Here is a 21,311-nt window from a genome sequence, read left to right as displayed (position 1 = left end):
GTTCCCCTGTGTGTGTATGTTCATTTTTGGACAGCTGAGAGCTGGGGTACTGGAATTCTCTTGGGAGCATCTCTTCCACACTGATACTTCTTTCAGGCAGGAGTTATGTTGTTCAGAGCCTGTGGCCTGCAGGGATTGAGATGGCTGTATTGATTTAGTTGTTTGTTTATTAATCTCATGAGGCATGAGAGATTGACTGCAGTGAGAAAATGGGATGATGAATGGAGAGTGCTGGAGTACTGAGCACGGTGGCGTGTTTGATGATTAACTTGATTGCTGGCTGGGACACTGGGAAGGGATCTGACCCTCCTTCTCTTCCTCATGCAACCAGAAGGGATGATTTGTTTGGGAAGCATTCCCTTTCTCTCTGGGCTGTAATCAGTGTTTGCATTCTTTCTCCAGCTGGTGCTCGCTGCAGGTCCAAGGTCCGGCTCTTCTCTGGTAGTCTGTGAGCAGTTGTTTGTTGGGGGTGTTTTCTGACTCTTGGTACCTGGGCCTGTGTGCAATAGCTGCTCAAAAGACTCTTGCTTGGGGCTGGCAACTGTGGGGCAGTGAACTTGGCTTCCTGCTTCTCCCTTGAAATTCAGCTGATTTTCCTTTTTCATGTTGATTCTTCCCAATTTGTGACTTCTTTGTCACCGTAAGTCACTCTCATGACCCCTCGTGTTCTTCCACCCTGTAGCCTCATGTCCACTGGAGTTACTCTGTCCTTGTGTCCCGATTTTACCTGCCAGTGACAGTGGGTGTAACCTGCTGTTACACGGACTGATAGGAAGAAGGAACAAGTGGAGGAGCATCCGGGATGGAGAAAGGTGTCCCCTTGGAACCTTCTGCAAGGATTTTTCTGGGGCAGGACAGTTCCCTGGGAGGGGGCTGTGCCATGCACATCTGCCTGCCCCTGAGCCACGAGGAGCCAAACCTATCAGCACCACGCTCCCCAGCTCGTGGTGAGTGAGTGCTCTGGTGCTCTGCGAGCTCCTCACCAGCGTCCACGTCCTGCTCCCGCCAGCACGCACACATCTTGTGTGTCTTGTGCAATCCCAAACCTCTCGCAATGCTCACTTCCCTCCTCCCAGCTTCCCTGCTTTCATTTAGTGCCCAGAAGCCCCAGTGTGGCTTTGATGCCCCTTGTACCCTGCCTGGAGGAGGCAGGAGCAGTCGTGCCCTGGGACGCCGCGGATCGCAGCGACGCAGAGCGGGTGGTTGGAGCAGAGGAGCTGGCACAGGTTCCTCCAAGGCTTCAGTCCAGCCTTTCTGGCTGGTGGGTACAAGGTAAACCTGCTTTGGGCCACATTGCTCTGCTTTTTAAAAACATCTGTTGCCTGGCTGATGTCACTTGTTGCATGTGAAGAGCTCGGCTCCCAAATGGGCGATGCTGTGGGTGGAGGGGCTGAAGGGCTCTCACTTCTTCCTGTCTCCAGCTCCAGGCAAGGAGCTCTGTCCTTAGCACTGTGCTCTACTGGAAGTCCTACTTACACAGCATTTCTTTTTGGTGAAACCTACACCCTGGACACCCTTGTCTTCCTTGCCAGAGGCTGTCTCGGCCTCTGAGCTGAACCTCCGTAAGCATCAAGTTCAGCCAGTCCCAGTTCATGGACTGGGGCCGTGGAAGGCATCAGCGCTGACCTGAGACATGTCTTGCCCAAGCTACAACCAGGTATCCTGAGCTCCAAGGTTTGTTCCTGCTGCCTTCCCTTTGGCTGCTGCTTCTGCAAAAGCCATCCCAAGCTTACAAATTCACCTCGTGGAGAGCCAAAGGCTGGAGTAGAACAGGCACCGGCAAGGTCTCACAGGCAGAGCTGCTCCCAGCACGCTGGGAACCAGCTCCAGACACTTCCTGATGGTTTTTGTGCCTCCACTCTGGCAGCACAGGCAGAAGCTGTGGTGTTGGCATAGGGCTTGTGGGTCACGTCCCTCTGGCTCCCCGAGGGCAGCTCTTGCCCGTGTGCCCGTGCTGTAGCCGAAGGGCTGGACCGCAGCCTGTGGGGTTTGAGAGGGTCCTCGTGGCTGTGGTCCCCACACAGAAGCTACTTGTGATGCTGCAGTGGCTCCTTTGGTGGCCGAAGCAGATGTCCCCCAGTGTCAGGCCTCTGTGGTGAAGGGAATCCCAGGAGGAGCAGTTTTTGAGAGAAGGGGAGAAGCTGCAACCATTTCTGCTCCCAGTCTCTCCCATTCAACTCCCATTTCTGCTCCCAGTCTCTCCCATTCAACTCCCATTTCTGCTCCCAGTCTCCCCCATTCAACTTGCTTTAAACTGAGCAGAGATCCCAGCATCATATGGTTTGAGTCTTTCAGACTCACACTTTGGCCTCCTCAGCCCATCCCTTGCTCAAAGGACCAGGACTGGATGATTAAGGGGAAACACCCTGGTGCCTGCTCCAGCTCTGCTTGCTCAGGCTGCGGGTGAGCCAGGGAGCAGCGGGTGCTGGCAGGGAGGGACCATCCCAGCCCCGGGGCAGGGTCTGCACTAGCCAGCCATCCCTGCACTGCTCTGCCACCAAACCAAGCTGCAACCAGGGCTATAAATCTCACCTGGATGAGTTTCCAAGGGCTTTTCCGAACTGTTATTTTGATACTTAGACTGTCCAAAAAGCAGAATTTCCACGTTGGGAGATGCTAACATCATGTGTGTGGCTTTTCTGCTGAGGCAAGAAACAGAAAGTGTCAGATTTTTGCCCAGATGAGCTATTTGAGGATACCTAATTCAGATTGTATAGAAACATATTTTATCAGTCAGAAACCTGACAGGAAATGTTGAGCCTTTATTGAACATGCAGATAATTTCAGCCCACAGCTGTTGAACTCTGTGCCTCCTTATTAAATATTTGCATGTCACCGAGTCAGTGGTTTCCCCACACTCCTTTCCCCCGGGGAAATTTTGCAGTGACACTTCCTGGCTGGGTTTAAGGGCCCCTTTTGCACAGCAGATTGTCACCACACTGAGGGACACTGAGGTCCTGAGTCCTCCTGCTGACTTCTCAACCACCCCTTTTTATCCTACAGCCTCTGATACACTGGCCATCACTGCTCAGCTCCTGTAACTCTGATGCTCAGTGTGGGAGAGAATAGCCAGAATTAACATTTCTACCATGAAATATTGCCAAATGGCTCGTACTACAGGGGTTATTATGGTCAATCCCCCTTAGTGAATCGGCTCCTGAGCTTGTAATTGCAGCCTCCCTGTCGGGGTTGGTGGTGCTGATCATCTCCCATCACATGCTCAGTATTTACAGGGCTGTAAAGCTCAACGATCATAAAATCTCAGGGCAAGAGCTGTGGTTGCCTCTCTGTCTGTCCAGCATCTCAAACACAACCATTATATTATTAATAGTAGTAATTCCTGCAGCTATATTTGGAGTTTGCAGTGAACAAAGTGCAGCCTCAGGAACAGAATCCAGTAGACAAAACTTATTCACGCGCGCCAAGGGGACGCTTAAAAATAAATCTGGCTGGAGATGAATAGATGTTTTGTTGTAAATCCACAGTTACTTTGGAGAGGTCGGGGCTCGGATCAAACGCTGGACCCAACAAGCACCCTCTCACCTCGCAGGAGGATTTCAGGAGCCCCACGGAGCAGTCAGATCTGCACACCTGGAGGGGGAAGGAGCCATGTATGTACTTACTCATGAGCATGACAGAGTCTGCCCACAGTAACTCTCATTCTTCTTGTTCCTGATGAAACTTGCATAAAGGTCAGCGAGAAAACATGGAAATACCTGAGCATGTCTTCGTTTCTTGTCAAAATATCATTTCAAAACGTCCTGTAATAACCAAGCCACTGAAACACTCGGTGCTACCTTTTTCCAAGTTGAAAGTCCCTGGTTTTCAGCTTCTGTAACCCCCTTCCTCTCCCCAGGGCAGGTTTCACTGGTGCTATTTAAAAGTGAAAGAATCATATCAAGAAAATGAGTTTCGGACAAGAGACTGAAATCTCTGGTTGGGTTTCAAAAACAGTAATTGTGCATTAGACTGTTCAAAGACAAACACTTGGAAAGAGGCAGACTGGGGGTGTCCATCAGGCTCAGGACTTCCTGGCTGAGCCAGGGAGGGAGGGGGTTGAGGTGTGCTGAGTCGCTTAAATGGTCCTAAATCTCATTATCACCAGCACTGCATGTTTAGTGTCAGTCCTGTGAGGGCACATTCCTGAATCCGGGCCCAAAAGATAAGAGTCTGGGTTTAGAGAGTGTCTGTTTGTGATTTTAGATTTGCACATTGGCATCCTAGAAGAAGGGATTCTGTCCTGGACTTGGTGTTTGCCTTCCAGCCAGGGGCCAGCACCGCCGGAGATGGAAACTCCGACTGCAGGACAGCCTGGAGAAAAGGAGTTGATTGCAAAAGAGAAAAACAAAATACAAATATTTATAAGTCATAATTGCATCTTAGGTTTGGGTCTGGATCCAGTAGAGGCTGAGTCATCCTCACCAGCTCACCCCGGGGCTGGGGCCAGGTCCCTGCTCCCCTGCAGTGCTCTCCCCGCTGGCTGGCAGAGCTCCGGGCACCCTGGGACAGGGAGGGAAGGGGAGTGTCCCTGTGTCCCTGTGCAGGGACAAGCTGTGGGGTTCCCCAGACATCGGTGTGCCCCCTCTTTTCCCTCTGGTGTGGGAGCAGAGCAGCACCTGGGACTGCCCCGCACTGCCCGGTTCATTCCTCCACCCCACATCGGACATGAGGCTGAGGAATCCCTCCCTACACATCCCCACACCAGACAGATAAGAGGGGGTGGGCTGAGAATTAACAGCCCCAAAAAGCCGAGAGGGAAAGCGTCGGCCCTGCCCGGCTTGCAGGGACCTTATCAGCGGCGGCTCCTCCCAGGGAAGGGCCCCTCGCGATGTGCTGGCCACGGGAGATGGATCGGCGCGTGCATGACTCCTTGTTCCTGGTGACTCATGGATTCGCTGGCCCTCGCCAGTGTCATGGGAAATATTTTTTTAATAACTCAAAAGGAAGAGGCGGGGGGCGGAGGGGGTGAGGGGGCAGGAGTGGGAAACAGAAAGAAAAACTCCACCACACGGTTCTCTAAAGCTTGTTAACTTCCCAAATTGTTTCTGAAGTGTCAGATCTTGCTCAGAGAGTAACGGGGGTTTCGGGAAACTCCTCGGAGTGGCTGCAGGGTTGGTCGGAGGGGTGGGCAGGGATGGCGGAGGAGGTGCTGGATGTGGAAATACAGCCCCTGGGTCGCTGGAGCTGGCCAGCAGCCGAGCGTGCCACATAAACCAGCCAAATGGGGGGTTAAGGAGCGGACTGCTTCACCCCATTTCTTCCTGGAGGATAACCTGACAGGGAACTCCTTAGTGGATCGCCGGTGGGGGAGGTGGGAGGGCTGCCAGCGCCGCTGAGCTGGTCGGGCAGCCCCGACGGGCTGGGTGCAGGCGTCGGGACACCCGGCTGAGCCCCGAGCCGCGTGTGCAGCCCGGCACTGCTCCCTGCCTGGGGAAAGCCGGGCATGTCCCACCTCCTCCTAGCGCTGGAAGGGCAAGATGCTGAGGAACAAGGGGAGGGACGGCGGGAACCGTCCCCGTGAACCCACCTGCCCAGGCAGCACTCAGGGGACAGGCACCTCTCCCAGCCCTGCTCAGGGTGATGCTGCCAGCCGAGGACCGGGCGCCCCGGGAACACCCACAGCTGCCTTGATTCAGAGGGCGGCACCGGCTGCAGGGGAGAGCAGGGGGGCGTATTAACCCAAAAACCCAAAGCCCAGCGGAGCACGGATAGCACTGTGTGCCCACGCTGCGTCCGAAGAGCCCCACAGTTCCCCGGGTTCCCAGAGAGGCCCAGGACGCGGTTTATCTTCGTCTGCTTTTCCTCAACGCTGAAGTTTTGCCTCCTTCTGACTTCAGAGAAGGGGGAACGTGGGTTGCAGCCCCCTGGGAAAGGCGAGGTGTCCCTCCTGGGGATGGGGAGGTACAGAAGCTCACAAAACAGCATTTCCCCTGCTACTCGCCATGTGTTAGAACTGCTTAAGAAAGCGAACCCCAAACCAGCCGGGTTTCAGCCTCCCGAAAACCACTTTTCTGTTACCAGCTCCGGCTTCCAGGTAACACACCAAGACAGCCCGGCTGGGCGAGCAGCGCTGGGCTGGGCTGGGCGCCCCCCCAGCCCCTCAGCCGCGAGGTGAGGGGACCAGGGGACCGCGGCCGCCGCTCCCACGCGTGTCCCCGGCGCGACCAGGCGGTTCCCCCGCCGCGGGCCGGGACGCGCCGGCAGAGCCGGCGGCGGGGGCGGCCCCTTGGCCCGTGCGCGCCCCGCGGAGCCCGGCTGCCCGGAGCCTTCTCCCTTAAAAAAAAAAAACCACGGAGGGGAGGGGAGGGGCTGCTGCCTTTTTCCCCCATCCACCGTTTCCGGTTTGCTGCCATATTACTCTATTTTTTTTTTTTTTTTTTTTTTTCCCCTCCCCGCGGTTCTTCCCCCCCCCGCCCCGCAGAAGGGGTGAGCGGGGGCGGGCGAGGCACCAGCGCGCCGGGGCCGCTGCGCGATGCTGCTGCCGGCGGCGCAGCCCTGAGCCCCGAGCCCCGAGCCCCAGTCCGGCCCGGTGCGGGGCGGTGCGGGCACCCAGCGCGGCGGCGGCGGCAGCGGCGGGGGGCGGCGGCCGCGCCCCCGGCGCGGAGACAAAGCCGGGGCCGAGCGCTGGAGGCGAGCGGCGGGGGCGGCCCCGCGGAGCGGACGGCAGCGGGGTGAGCGGCGGGGAGGGGGCGGCGAGGGCTGTCCCGCTGTGGGGCGAGCGGGGGGTCCCACGGTCGGGCGGGGGGTGTCGGGGGTCCGGCCGTGGGGTCCGGCGGGGGATGCCCGCAGTGGGGACCGGGGGGAGATGCCCGCAGTGGGATGCCCGCGGAGGGGTCCGGCGGGGCGGCGGGGGGGATGCCCGCGGTACGCGCCAGATGGTTGTGGGTCCGAGCGGGGATGCCGCCAGTTTGGCGAGGAGGCGGCGGGTCCAGCCGAGGATGCCCAGGCTGCCGTGGGGCACATGTGGGTCTGGAGATGCCCGCAGCCCGGAGAGCTGGCGGCGGGTCCCCACAAGGATGCTCGCGGTCTGGCTCGGGGTGTCGGTGGGGCGGCTGTGGGTCCAGCGGGATGCACATGGTCTGGTGGGTCAGCCGTGGGTCTGGCTGGGGATGTCACTGCCTGGCGGGGCAGAGCTGGGGACGCGGGGGGTCCGGCGGGGCGGCCCCGCCTGCCTGCAACTCCCCTTTGTTGTGCTCAGGGGCTGTGGGGGACCCCCGGGAGCGCAGGGCGGGGACAGCCGGGCTGTATGTAGGCCAGGACATGAAATATTCATCGCCCCCCTGCTTTGATGTCTCGTGATCTGCTTCCCTTGTCGTGTTTGCTCACCGGTGATTCTGGGGCCAGTGTCCAGCCCTGGTGGGCCTGGCGAGCCGTGCCCCTGGCTGTGCCCCTGGCTGTGCCCGGCTGGCTCACCCTACTGGGGGCTGCAGAGCCCCAGCTTGTCTGATTTAAGACTTTATTCAGCCGGGACGTTCCTCCATCGCAGGCTGGGCGGTCCAACCCCCATGTGTGGCTGCAAGCAGTGGCACTGCCGTGTCCCCTCTGTCCCTGTCACAGCCCCCGCTGCCCTGGAAGAGTGTCGTGGCTTTTGCCCTGAGCCCCACTGGGGTCAGGATGGGGTTTTATCCTGCTCACTGGCTGTGCTGCTTCCTGGTGCCACTTGGGACGGACACAGGGGGCATCCTGCAGGGATGGGGCCGTTGCACAGGGCTGTGTGCACTGGGGACAGCGGTGGTAGGAGGGTGGCACCTTGAGGTGCTGACCCTGGCGTGGTCCTGTCTGGTGCTGAGCATCGTCTCAGGGAGCTGCTCAGCCTCCTGTGAGACCTGCTGGATTGAGTGGGGATCTGTTGCACCTCCCTGCGTTCTGCTGGCCCTGCACGGTGCGCTCTTCCTTGGCCCTTCCTCACCCCAGAGGCTGCTGTGTCGTGCCAGGGCTCAGCCCTGGTCTTGGGGCCAGGGGGTGACTGTGGTCCCGGTCCCAAAGACACTGGGCAGCACTAAAGGTTGTAGGTGGCAGGGAGCAGGTTGTGCTGCCCTGTGTGTGCCGTGGCCCATCCTCCTGGCTGCCCAGAAGGGATGCAAAGGAAGGGACATGATGTGGCTGCTCTGTGCAGCTGGGGGGTCCCACACCACCCTGTGGCATTAGTAACTGGGGAACAGTGGAGGGTGCAGAGCCCAGGAGATTCCTGGGGTGAGCAGGGACAGGGACAGGACAGCACATACCCAGCAGCACTCTGTGAAACTAAGCTGAGGGAAGATGACAACAAAAGACTTGATTTTTCTTCCTGCTGCCCAACTGGTGCTCCCCGAGGAGGAGCTGTATGGCAGGAGGGAGCTGGGGGGCTTTGTTGCTCTCCTCTCAGCTGAGGAGATACCCACTGCCAGCAGTGACCAAATCATGACAAACCTTCTCAAGGCCCAGCCACTGATGGTGGAAACCTGTTCATCCCTGCCAGGCTTGGAGGCCCCCTCAGAACCCAGTGGCTCAGCACGTGCCCAGGCCCCCTGTGCAGCAGGTGTTGGTCAGGCAGTCGTGGGGAGCTGGCAAGGCTGTCTGGAAAGGCAGGAGGATGGAGTTGTGCAGGGAGACATCAGCAATCTAGCACTAATTTAAAGCAATATCCCTTTTTGTTATTTCCACTGTGGGGCTGCCCCTGACACCTTTGTGGCCGGAGAGGCTGATCCTGGCTGCCCTGTGCTAAGCCAGCTCTTCTGTGCTGCTTTGGCTGGCTCCAAATCCAGCCATAGCAAAACCTTGGCATTCTGTGTCTCTGAGACTCGTGTGCTGGCTCCCTGGGGAGCTGTGCCTCTGTAATCATTAGCCAGTTGTGCCTGGTTGTCAGGGAAGGACGCCTTTGCTTGGGAGATAGAGGGTCAATTCTCACATCCAAGCTTTGACCTGGGAGCAGCAGGGCAGGAGGCTCCTCCAAACACCTCCTGGCTTTGCCCAAACAGCCTGAGACAGGGTTATTTATGGGCTGCGCGGCAGCAGCAGCAAAGGGAAGTCCGATGTTCCCTGTCTCGATCGTTAGTGGCCTTGCAGTGCTCCCTGTGTGATGGAGATGCCCTAATGATAGCTCTGCCCTTTAATGACTTTGTGCCAGAGTGATGGAAAATCACGGAGGTTCCGCGGGGAGGAACCGTCCCAGCCCCTGGGTGGGAGCTGGGGGACGAGAGGAGGAGAGTGCTGCAGTGACCATCTGATGTGGAGGCTCTGCTGCAGAGACAAGAGGGTCCTTTGCTGCCTTGGTGGCACAGAGGGGACATCAGTGATCCCGAGGCAGAGATGGCCTTTAGCAGCATGGGCAGCTCCTGCAAAGCAGCATCATTTTACTGGACTCACCATGGCAAGGAGGGGATGGACCATGGGGCTCCCATGCCTCCGAAATCCTGTCTGCCTCTCCCTGCTACTGGGATTCTGCCTGGCCTTTGAGCTCATCACAGAGCTAAACTCTTATCTAATGAGACCTGAAGGACTTGGTCCGTAACCTCTCATTTAAATAATCAGCAAATGCCTGTAAGATCTTGAAAGAGAAGAGGTAGGAGTGAGCAAAGAGCTTGTGCCTCCTCCCAGCTTGTCTAAGAGGGGAACCCGTGAGCATCACTGGGACAAAGTGCTGGACTCCTGGCCTGGCTGAGGGAAATTGGAAAGCCTATCTGAAGTGCTATTGTTTCCTGTACTGTCTATTTTGCAGCTCGGTTTCCAACTTGTTTCTTTATCTCTTGGAACCATTTCCCATCTGAGCTCACTTCCGCAGCGCTCCACATCTCACCCCAGAGCCCGCCTGGGGATGTGTCCAGCGTGCATCCCATCGGAAACGGCCTTGGCAGACGGTGGCACATCCCCACGCTGCTCCCTGGGAGAGAAGCCTTTCATCCCATGGCTGGAGAGCAGCTCGGACCTGTGGATGGAAACAGCCATCTGTGTGTAGCTGATCCCAGGGCTGCAGCGCGGGTTGTTGCTGTTTCCAGTGCAGACCTCTCTTCCCGACCGCCCGTAGCTGTGGGTGGTGCAGACCGGCTCCCCGGGGCTCGTGTCTTGCCGAAGTTTCCACCCATCAGCAAAAAAACATGCCGTGTGTCACGGGGCTGTTCTAAAGCCTTTGGTTCCTCATCTTTTAAATGGGCAGCAAGCTGGGAGATAGTCCAGTATATCACAGAACCGTGGAGTGGTTCGTGCTGGAAGGGACTTTTATCCAGCTCCAGCCCCCCGTGCCATCCAGTTCCAGTGCCACCTATCCTGTGCTTAGGAGGGAAAAAATGATATTATGGATTGTCTGAGCGTGGCTCTGTCGGGCAGGGCTGGGGTCTGTGCTTGGGGGCACCCAGGCCCAGCTCAGCCCCTCGCTGGCACAGTGACCTGGGCGCTGGCACACTGGGAGCCGGGGTTGCCGCGCACATGCCTGTGCACACGCGCTCGGAAAAGACAGCCCTGGAACAGATTTCAGGAGCAAGTGTGGTTTGAACCTGGGCCAGGAACCGGGACCTGCAAATCTGCATCTTGCGCTGATTTCGCTCCGGGCTATGGATCTGCTGGCTGCCCTCCTGCGGAGCAGGGAGGGGCTGGGGAGGGCTGAGCAGGGCTGGGGAGCAGGGGGGCATCGGCTGCTGGGCAAGGCAGGGCCGGCCATTGATTTTAATTCAGCCCTTGATGCCGGGTGGTCTCAGAGGAAATGCAGCATCTGAGATACCAGTGGGCTGGTGTGCGGGGTTGGTGGGCTCGTCTGGAGGAATTTGGGGGACAGAACCACCCAAGTATTGATGGCAAAAATATAAGAAATCAGGCTCGTGGGTGGCGAGCCTGCCCTCCCCTTGCAACTGTGGGCCCCATGCCAGGAGGGCACAGGATGGCTTTGGGGTCTGCAGTGAAGGGTGAGCGGCTCTGGTGGATCAGCACGACTGCCAGCGTGTGGTGTGGGGACACTTGTGACTCGGGCTGTTCTGTGCTTCCTTCCCCACACTGCAAGTCTTGGAGGCAGGTCCTGAGTTTCCCAGTCCCCAGTTTCCTGGTCCCTGCCCATGCTTGACCTGTTGAGGTCTCGCTCCTGTGACCGTGAGGTTTCGGCTGGCCTCAAGCCTGCTGTGTTGGGACTGGATGGATGGGTGGATGGAAGAAAACCTGACTGTATGCTGTGAAAATAGCCTCCACCTGGAGTGGCTGCTCCCATCCTTTCCCACCAAGGTGTTTGGCAACCTTGGCTACCAAAAACCACGAGGGTAAAAGCCCACTGCTGCATTTCCCCCTCCACCACGAGCGAGGTTAACAAGCCCTGAGTGATGTGTCCCCCTTCCCATGCCATGCACCAGTTTGGGGACAGCATGACAGGGTCAGGTCAGTGCTAAATCAAGCCCAAAAATGTCTCACCTAGGGGCACCCTTTAGCAGGAATTTGGGGGTGGAGGTGCAGTGCTTGCTTCCCCACCCAGCAAGGAGCACTGTGTGCCTCAGTTTCCCCCAGGAGCACCTGAGAAGCTGCTGTCGGAGGTTGGTGAGGTTTTACACCAAGTGTGTGTCTCAGTTTCCCCCTCTCCCAGCCCCAGCTGCACTGCCCTACCCCACACACCACAGACAAACCCTCCCTTAGGCAGGGCAAATCAAATCTGATCTTCATGAAGCACAACCACCTTCCTCATCCTCAGCACCGGCTGCAGCTGCAACCAGTGCCAGTGGGGTTGGGCGCTGCTGGGCTTTGGATTTTCCTGGGTGGAAGCATGTGCTTGCTGAGTTCTGCAAAAAAAAACTACACAAAAATTCACTCCCTGCTCATTTGGACCCTTTCCTTCCCCAGCCCACTGAGGAAGTGCTGGTGTGCCGGGAAAGGAATTGGGAATCCTTGGCACAGCTGAGGGGGAGCTGCCAGTGGGCAGCCTGCTGCACTGGGCAGGGAGGAGTTTGTGGAACTAGGAAGGGTGCAGATGTAGCTGCACAAGTCACTGTGCGGATGGTGAGTTCCCTGCTCCAACATCACGGACAGCTGAGTTTGGGAGTGTGTGGGGTGGGAAGGCTCAGGGTGATGGGATCGGTGTGTGTGGCTGGGGCCAGGCAGGGAGAGCAGCTGCCTGCACAGGTGCAGAGCAGTGTGGATATGTGTGCATGTGTGTGTTCACACATCTGAGCCCTTCTGGGTGCTTTGGGGACAAGGAGGGCGCTCGTGCCGTGGTCCAGGTGGGCTGTGCTGAAGGCACCGTGAGCCACAGGTGATGGAAAGCTGAGGAGTTGCCCTTCCTCCCTTTGTTCCTGCATCCCTGTCCCTGTAGGATGAGCAGCACTAGTGAGGGTTGGAGAGATGCCATGGGAGGGTGTAAGGTCTCCATGCAGCTGGTCCCACACCGCTGGTCACATCCACCTCACTGGCAGCCTGTCCCTGCTGCCCACCATGGGTGCAGCAAGCAGTGCAGGGCCGGAGGTGTGCAGAGCCTGGCTCCCTGCTCCACGAGTGACAGGGATAAAAGACACCAGCTCAGCGTTTTTCTTTGTTTTTCATCTGCTCAGGCTGTTGATAGTGAGCACCGTCTGGGGCTGCACCTCCCAGCTGGATCCTCTCTGGCAGAGCTGCTGAGCATCCCGCTCACCCCAGGAGCAGCTGGGGAATCTATCACAGCTTTTTGGTCTTGCAAATGGTTTCCAGGGCTGGCTGATCTCTGTTTGCCCCTTAAGACCCTCCCTGGTTGCTTCGTCTGACGCATCCTGAGCGATGCTTTGTTTTGGTGGTGCAGATGGGAGTGGCTGTGGGGACCAGCATCTCTGAGGGCTCTGTTACCGATAATGCCCAGGCTCCCTGTGTGTCAGTGTGCTGAGACCAGAGCCACAGTGCCAGGCTGTGCCTGCTGCTGCAGGAGGTGCTCCCGGTCCCGTCCTTGCCCACACAGGTGAAAGCAGGAATTGTGTGTGCATCCAGCCCTGCTCGTGCAGCCACATTGCAGCGTGTGTGTGTTAGGGCTGGTGGCTCCATGGTTCCCTGGAGCACATGGCTTGTGTTGGGCAGATGCCCCAGAGTCCCAGAAAAACCCGGAAAAATAATCTGATCATCAGCGTGAATTTGCTGCGCAGGTTCCTGCTTATTTGTTTGGAACTGTTCAGGGGTCTGCAAAGGGAGAGTGTTGGAAATCGGTGGCAGAGGAGCCTTGGCCTCTGCTTGGCTTCTCCTTTGACCCCTCCCATTGCAGTGAACCCCAGCGTGTGTCCTGCCAGTGGCTCCAGCTGGGAGCGGGGTGATGCCCGGCCCTGCGGTTTGTGTTGAGGGTGCACGTACCCACAGCACCCTCCCTGCATTTTCCCTTTTTCCCCAGTGAGTGTTTCAGTTCCTGTTCCACGTCAGGAGGGCTGCTGGGAGGTTTCCCACCATGGGGGTCCTACAGGACCCCTCTGCAGGGCCGGTGGGGCTACGGCTCTGACCCCAGCGGGCTGGTGGAGCACCGGGAGCTCCTCTCCTGGCTGGACTGGCTGGGCTGGTTTCTCTGAAGGTGGAAATGTTTTAGCAGTGACGCCAGCGTGGCCAGGGATGGTTGAAACTTGCTCAGATCTGGAGCTTTTTTGCTTCCTGCCTTCCTTGCCCCCTTCCTCCCCCTGCCCTGGAGATTTGCCGCCTGCCTGCGCTGCGGGGTTGGAATGGGAGCGGCAGCCCTGGAGCCACGGCTCATGCAGGTGGCACCATCACTGTGGCCAGATCTGAGCCACCTGTGAGTCACCTCAGCCTCCTGCCCCTTCCCCAGAGGTGGGTGCTGCCTCAGCCATCCCCCGAGAGCACCCGGGGCTGATGTTCCCTTGCAGAAAGCAGAAGCAGACTCCATTTCCTGGAGCCTGAGGCTGGCTGTGCTGGGAGAGGCACTGCAGAAATGGGGAACAGAAATCCTCCCTCCTCCTCCTCCTCCTCAAGAGGCCGGCTTGTGTCATCAAGTCTCCATCACCCTCTTCCTGCGGGGCCAGTCCCTCTCCCTGGTGCTCTGCCCGGAGAAGGACGGGAGTGGCGTCGATGCCACGGGCCATGGGGAGCTGGACAATCAGGTGGCAGGTGGTGGGAGCTCATGGGTGCCATCATGCCCAGGGGCCAGTGTTAAAAAGGTACATTTTGGGGGGTGCTGAGCCCCCACTGCTGAGCCAGAGGGCTCCTGTGGGGAAGCATTGCCCCGTGGCTCCAGGCAGACCTGGTGGCCAAGAGCTCCAGCTCCTGGTGCCACCCCAGTGTTTCCCTGCCCAACATTGGCTCTTACCAGCCCCACAGGCACTCCTGCCCTTGGAAGCATTTCCTTGCAGTTTCCTTCTCCTGGATTTGGCAGGAGGAGAGTGGTGCCCTCATCACCTGTCTAGGAGAAGCCAGCTTCGGGTTAATGCAGGCCAGAGGCTTTGTGTGCCTTGGAAAGCATTTGCTGGAGCTGGTTGGGCAATTCCTGGCTTTGGCTGGTGTCCTGGTGGGAATGCTGGAAGCACAGCTGAGTCAGGCTGGGAGGCAGGGGTAGGCATCCCTGCTCTGACACGGAGCAGCACGATCGGGCTGCACAGCACCCAGCCAGCTTTGAGCAGCTCCTGCCAGAGATCCTTCCACCACCCTGGCCCCTGTTCCTGTCCTGGGCCACCCTCGGGGTGATGGTGGGGAGAGCTCAAGCTCCCTGCATGCTCTCTGCGTTCACGGTTGGAGTTTTCCAGTTTCTTGGCCAGAGGAACATCCTGAGCGTGCTTCCATGCTTCTTGGGGTTTGTTTTGGTCTTTTAAACTCCCTGTTTTGACATGTCTTTTCGGAGGCATTCTGCACCACTCCTGACTGTGACTCTCCCCCGTGCTTGGGGGGAGTGAATTGGGATGGTTGATCTAATTATCTTTTCCCCTTTTGCGACAAACCGGCCTCTGCTTGCTTGGGCTGTGGAGCTTTAATTAAGATGGTTTTAAATTTAACGGGAGTTGACAGGGTCAGGTAGGAGGGGCTGGGACTTTTATCTGTGGGGAGTGTGTAGCTGGGCCCCTGCACAGCAGCTGTGCTGCCCTGCTCCTGCAGCCATTCCTTCTGGGAGAGCTCTCCATCACTGCGGGGGACCCGGGGAGGGCACAGGTGCCTTAGCTCAGGTGCCTTTGACATGCAGTGAGCTGAGCAAAGTGGAGGTCCCAGACAGGCACTGGGGGCACCTGCCTGTGGCTTGTCCCCAAACTGGAGCCGAGATGCAGGAAGCATCTCTGCATCGCTCCTCCTGTTTTAGGAATCAGTGCAAGTGAGAAACCGGTGTCCTTGTGGAGAAGGGCTGAAGGCACAGCCCAGACATGCCCTCACTGCCTCAGCTGCACAAGGAGAGCGTCTGCAGCATCACACCTCACTTTGCAGGGCTGGGGGAACTTGTAATAGGGCAGGTCCCTGCCTGGCAGAGATGTGCCTGTGCTCCCCTTCTTGTACCGAGCAAAGCCTGGTGGCATGGGACAGGGGACAGGAATCACTTTTTCCACGGGGGACATGGTGATGGGTTGTTCTTGGGTGACAGAGGGGGTGGGCTGAGCTGAGGCACCCCAAAGCACTGGGGGCTGTGCTGCCTCTCGCTGGCCCCAGGCCCTGATGCTGCCGTGGGAAAGGACAAACCCGGGAGCATCCCCTGGGAGCGAGGGGGAAACTGCTGTGCGAGCATGTCCGGAGCTGCATCTCCTACCAAAACGTGGGGAGGGAGCAGGGGCTGATGCGGGGAGGGCAATGGGGGGCCACCTGAAGATGGTTAAAAGACCATCTCGATGTGGTCGTAGCAGCACTGACCAAACCGTGGCAATTCATCACCCTTGGCACTGACCCTGCTGTCTGGGGACAACAATGGCAGGGGCAGCACTGCTGTCACCTGTCACTGTGCCACCCACGCAGGGGGACGCAGGGGACAGCGAAGCACCCCCAAGTAGGGTCTCTGGTTTAAATGGCACACCTCGTATGTGGTTTCCATTTGTCCTGCCCCAGCTGGACCCCAGTGCTGCTGGGGTGGGGTTGGCTGTGTGCAAGGGGGAGCGAGGGGTCAGATGGGTTTGGGATCGCCGCTCTCCGCCTCTCCCTGTCCCCAGTGCCTGCTGCCACGGGCTGGGTGCCGCCAGGCTGCTTTGTCTCGCCCGCCGTCCCGCACGCTTCATTTTTCAGTCTGGTGTGAGACAGTTGCCGTGATTAATCTCGCCGGGGCTCTGTGAGCCGAGGACACGGCTCAGCTCGGCTCCCTCCATCAGCGGGTGGCTGCTGCTGCTCCCAGCCCCTCGCCCAGCTCTCCCTCATCACCCTCCGTCCCTCCTGCCGGCGGTGCCTCTCAACACCCACCCGGCCCCAGAGCAGCCCCAAGGACAGAGCCTGTTTCGCCAGAGATGTCTCCCTCCCCAAGGCTTGGTGTCTGGTATCGGGCCCGGCCTGTCGCGGCATTTCCCAAGGTTTCTGCCTCTGCTGTGTTTTGTCTGCTCCCAATCAGTGTCTTTTGTTAGTGTCTTTGCAAGGACGATAAGATCGCTTCCCCTTGCTGCCAGCCCGCTGTCAGCCTGCCCATACCACGGCCATTGTATCCTTGAGGGATCCAGGCGTGGAAAGCAGCGGGAGGGCGGCCGGGTCCCCTCGCTGCTGCCTTTGCGAGAGCATCTCTGCCACGGGGAGGTAGGGCAGAGCATGGAGCCTTTCCTGCCACCCAGTTGATTTTTGGGGGATTGACCCTGGATGTCAGAGGTGTGGGGATGCTGGGCAGTCCGGGCAGTGTTCCCAGCGCCGGCGGGCGAGGATGGGGACGCCACCGTCTCGCGTGCCGTGATCTGATCCGAGCTGAGTTGTGCAGCCAAGTGTGCCTCATTTTTAATTGCTTTTGGAGAGGGGAGGGTGGGGTTGGCCTCTCCTTGCTGCGGCCTCTGCCCCGGGCAGGGTGGGTGACTGGGCTCAGCCCTGGCATCCTCCCCTCCAGCTGGGGAGGGATGGGGGGCCGGGAGGACCCTGAATGCAGAGCCAGCAGCACACAGATAGGTGGGGATGGCAGCGCTGGCCGGTTGCCTGAGCCTGGCCATGGCTGTGCCAGTGATACGCTGGTGAGGATGGCAGCATCTCTGCCAAGCGAGCAGCAGGACTGTGCTGGGCTGTGCCAGATGTGCCAGGCAGTGCCAGGCTGCTGCCACAGCAGCCACTTTCAGCCACCAAACACCCAGGCCTGGCAGCGTGAGGTTGCAAGTGAATCCACCCACACGGGGACCTCTCACTTCCCCGTCACAGGACCTGGCCCCTCACCCCCTGGTGTGTGGTTGGCCCCAAGCTCAGGCCTATTTGGGTTTCCCTCGTGGCTTTTTTGGCTATGTTTGTGCCTGGGAGCCCGTGTCACAGCGTGCCTGGGTGCTGGGGACACGAGCACCACGTGTGTGCTGGCACAGCCTTATTTGTATGTGCTGCAGCCTGGAGTTGGGGCTGCAGTTTTCCCCCTCCATCCCGCTGTGCAATCAGTGCCAGCGAGTATTCCTCAAGTACAAATTACAAACCATTCAACATCTTAAAGAGCTGTCAGTCAGCTCCCGCTCATTATCCTAATCAAATGCGCTAAAAATAGTGACAAAACTTATTAGCAGCGGGAAGGGGAGGCCATCAAAACAAAGCTGTGGTGGGGCACGGCCCCTGCGTGGCAGCCACCGGGATGTTCCCCTTGGCTGAGGTGTGAAACCTGGGCTCCAGCTGGGACAGGAGCCTGTTGGGATGATGCTGGGGCTGTGAAGCTGTGGGTGCTAAATCCCCTCCCTGCAGGAGCAGGAGCCCTTCGGGGGCAGCTGAAGCCTCTGCCCATCACTGAGTGGGCAGGGTTGGTGGGAGAGAGACTTTGCTTTTGGTATGGTAGGAGGGAGTATGAGCAGTTCCTGCAGGATCTGGGGGATGGGAAGGGGTGGCAGAGCCAGGTGAGGGGCAGCCCTGACTCTGGGGGGCCATGCTCTGGTCTGCTTTCCGCTTGTAGTTCCGCCCCAAGCCACTGCTGCTGAGAAGTGTCCCACCATCTCACGATTTTGTGACAGAAAACTGCCCTTTTAGAAAAAATTAGCTAAAATGTCATTTTTTGGCTGAGTCAGGCCTTCAGCAGCGCAAGTTGCCTCCCAGACCTTGTGCATGGTTCATACGGTAGCATCTGTCTGTGCTTTTGGGAGTGGAGAAGGTGACATCCCAGGGGACAAGGTCCCCAGTTGGTAGCCGACCCTCCCCACGGCAGGTCCCGGCTGTCCAGAGATGGAGCAGCAGGGCTGAAAATGCCGGTGTGTCTGAAGGAACTGGCTTTGTTTCTCTCCCGAAAAAAACACTCGGTGGGCTGAGGGTGTCCGCGCTCCTCTCCCATCCTGGGACATCGCCCGGGGCGGCTGCAGCCGCCTCCTCTGCCGTCCCCGGTGGGTTTGATGAAGTGGAGCAGAGAATCGTCCCCTCTTCACACATGAGGGATCAGAGCGGGCGGTGTGAGCTGCCGGCCCCGCGCTGGAGGGGTGGCGAGGAGGCGGCGGAGGAGGAGGAGGAGGAGGAGGAGGAGGAGGGCAGGGGCAGTGCTGGGCACCGGCCCGTGGCGTGGGGCAGAGGGCACGGCCGGGACGCGGGTGCTGCTCGGGCTCTGACGTTCCCTTGTCTCGCAGGCTGCGGCGGGAGCTGAGCTGAGTTCGCCGGCGGCACCTCCCCACCCCGCGGCGAGGCTGTAGCCGAACGCACCGGTAAGGCATCTCCGATGGCCCGGGGAGGGGGAACCAGGCTGCTTTACCTGCCGGGGGGGCTCAGATCTGGGGCCCTGGGTGCGCTGCCACAGCCGATTTGGCCCTTGAGCATCTGCGGGTGGGCTGGGTGCGGGTGCCAAAGGCTGAGCCTTGCCTCGGTGTTCGCCGAGGCGTGGCCGGCCCGGGGGGCACAGCTGAGGCCTCGCAACTCATCGCGGTGGTGGTTCACGATGCGCTGCTGGCGCTGACCCCCGGAGCGGAAAGCAGGGAGTTCCTGCAGGCTGCGACGTGCCCGGGGTGCTAATCCCCGCCGCAGGAAAGCTGCCTGTCCGCCGCCTCGCATCAGTCAGAGCGAGCACGGGAATGCTGGCCCTGCTCCAGCCTGCCACACCAGCCTTGGGAGGGGGAGTAGGGAAGCCCTGCTGGAAACCGACGGGTTGGGGAGGGATGCTGAGCCCCCCATCCCAGCACGGTCGGCTGGGATGCATGGTGGAAAGCATGGGAGCAGGGAAATATCCCACTGGGCATTGGACAGGCTGCCCTGGCTGGATGCTGGCGGTGCTGAGCATCCCTGCAGCCTGCTGCACGTAGAAATGCTGTATTTATTAGACATAAATTTATTAGACATAAACACAGCACAGCTGCTGGCGATGGGTATTTTCTGCAGTCTGGCTGCTGTAGGGCTGTCCCACAGCTCCCAGTGATGCTGCTGGGGCGTGCTGGGAGCTGCCACGTTGGGTGGTGGGTTCACCCCCTTCCTTCTCTGCCCTTTGACTCTGGGGGGGGTTCATCAATGGCTCTGCTGGAGGCAGGGGGGTCTCTCCCTGGTGCCTCCCGGGACCTGAGTGCACAGCACATTCCTGCTGTCATTAATCACTCCTTTGCCAGGCTCTTGCACAACCCTGCATTCTCCCAGGGGAATGTGCACCCTTTCCTCCCTGGCTGCCAAGGGGGATGTTGGGGTCACAGGGTATTTCCCAGGCCCCCTCTCCTCCCTGGGGACAAGTGGAGAGCAACAGGGCTAAAGCCATGTGGTCCTGTGGGCTGAGTTACCTGGGGCTCAGAGTGGGGATGGTGCAGGACATGCCTGGAAGATGCACATCCTGTGCCCGCAGGCTCACGGGTGTGAAGGCAAGGACTCGCCTGCTTTGGGGAAGTGCCTGGGGTATAAACTCTCCCATCTCTATGCTCTGGCTAATCTCTGGCCATATTGAGCATTTTATACTCTGATTTTCTCAGCACGTTGATAAATCCTCTGCTGACCCAGGCTGGATGTGCTCAGGGGACACTTGTGTCCCCGAAGTGCTGCTAAACCTGCTGCCCCGGCCAGGGAGTTTTCCTGCCTGGGGAAGTGCTGTTTCCAGGGGAAACTCTGAGTGGCTCTGCCCTTGCTCAGGGTCGCGTGGGCAGTCACAAGCCACACGGTCACAGCCCCGCCGTGCCCCCACTTTCCTCCCTGTACTGCTGCTGCCATCCTGGGAGCGCCAGCGGGTGCCAGAGCTCTGGGCAGAGGTGAGAGAGGGGCTTGCTGGGGATGGGGTGCTGGGGGCTTCTTCTCGTTGCTTCTGAGGTCCTGCTTTCCCCTGCAGTTCTGCTTTAGCATCCTCTGCACCAGGCTTTTAAATGGCATTTATTTATGGGACAGACGCCCTCCTCCTTGGCTGCAGGATCTGCCTCTGGATTGCTGGCAGGGACAGTTTGCCAGTGCAGAGCTTATATTCGACCTTTCTTTGCTTCGAGAACCCCAAAGCCCAGGACAGACAGACATGGGCTGGGTCCCACGGCAGATAGAGGCATTGGTCCTTCCTTGTTCCTGCATCCATAGGAGGAAGGACAGCTCTTCTCCCCGCTGGAGTGGCTGCTGGAGTCATACCTAGCAGTTTATTTTAATTCCTAAAAAATCAGTTTGTTCCAATTCCCAGACCCTGGCAGGGTTTGATCCTGCCAGCACGGGTCACGCCAGGACACTGCTTGTGTACTTTGCTCGTACAATGTGGGAGCTGGAAAAGAGTGGATGGAAGTTGTGTCTTCTGAGAAATAAGCCCCAAGCATCAGGCAAAGCACTCTTTGTAGGGAGGGGAGCTGGGAGGGGAGCAGAGCTTGTGCCTGGCACCCCTAAGCTTCCCCATGGCAGGTGCCAGGGGCTCTGCCCCACTGACACTGGGGCTGTGCAGGCTGCAGGGGCTGCCCTGGGCTCTGACCTTGCTCGTGGGGGCCTGGCCCAAATTCTCTCCAAAGCTGGGCTAGAAAAACCCCTGGCAAAGCCTCACTGGTGGCTGCGTTCAGGTCCACACCCCGCAGGCAGTGGCTGCCTCCTCTGCTGCTTCCCTGCTTCTGTGTTCTTATCAGAGATAGTCTCCTCCCTGGTTGTCTCCACCTCCCTTTTCCCTCCTGCCATGCGTGATCTAGCCTAAATATTTCCTTCCATAGCTTGAGGACACTGCTGGGTATCCTGCCATCTTTGGAGACTGCAAATAATTCCCTTCCTTCATTTATATCATTACCTTGAAGGTATTTATAGAGTGTGATCTTGAGTGGAAAGGAAGGCTATATATAAACTATTTGACTATATATAAAGCCGAGATCCCTTGGTCCTTAGCTGTAAACTGCCTGAAACTGCCTCTGATTTAAGCTTTTATCCCATTTGCTGCATGTTTTGGACTT

The 21,311-nt window shown here is 58.6% G+C and overlaps 1 protein-coding gene across 2 annotated transcripts in view; it reads left to right on the top strand.

Annotated features, from left to right (window-relative positions):
• The first annotated feature begins 18,572 nt into the window (after positions 1-18,572).
• The window catches only part of SRC (SRC proto-oncogene, non-receptor tyrosine kinase), a 14,103-nt gene continuing 11,364 nt past the window's right edge, over positions 18,573-21,311 (top strand). For both annotated transcript variants that reach the window (XM_027885081.1, XM_027885080.1), the window contains exon 1: positions 18,573-18,647. The gene's annotated coding sequence lies outside the window, so the exon portion shown is untranslated. The remainder of the gene's footprint in view (positions 18,648-21,311) is intronic.

This window comes from Empidonax traillii, unplaced genomic scaffold (assembly GCF_003031625.1).
Source record: "Empidonax traillii isolate 1590-97213 ecotype Southwest subspecies unplaced genomic scaffold, ASM303162v1 scaffold160:size908849, whole genome shotgun sequence".
Classification (NCBI taxonomy): Eukaryota; Metazoa; Chordata; class Aves; order Passeriformes; family Tyrannidae; genus Empidonax; species Empidonax traillii.
This window is presented reverse-complemented; position numbering and strand designations above follow the sequence as displayed.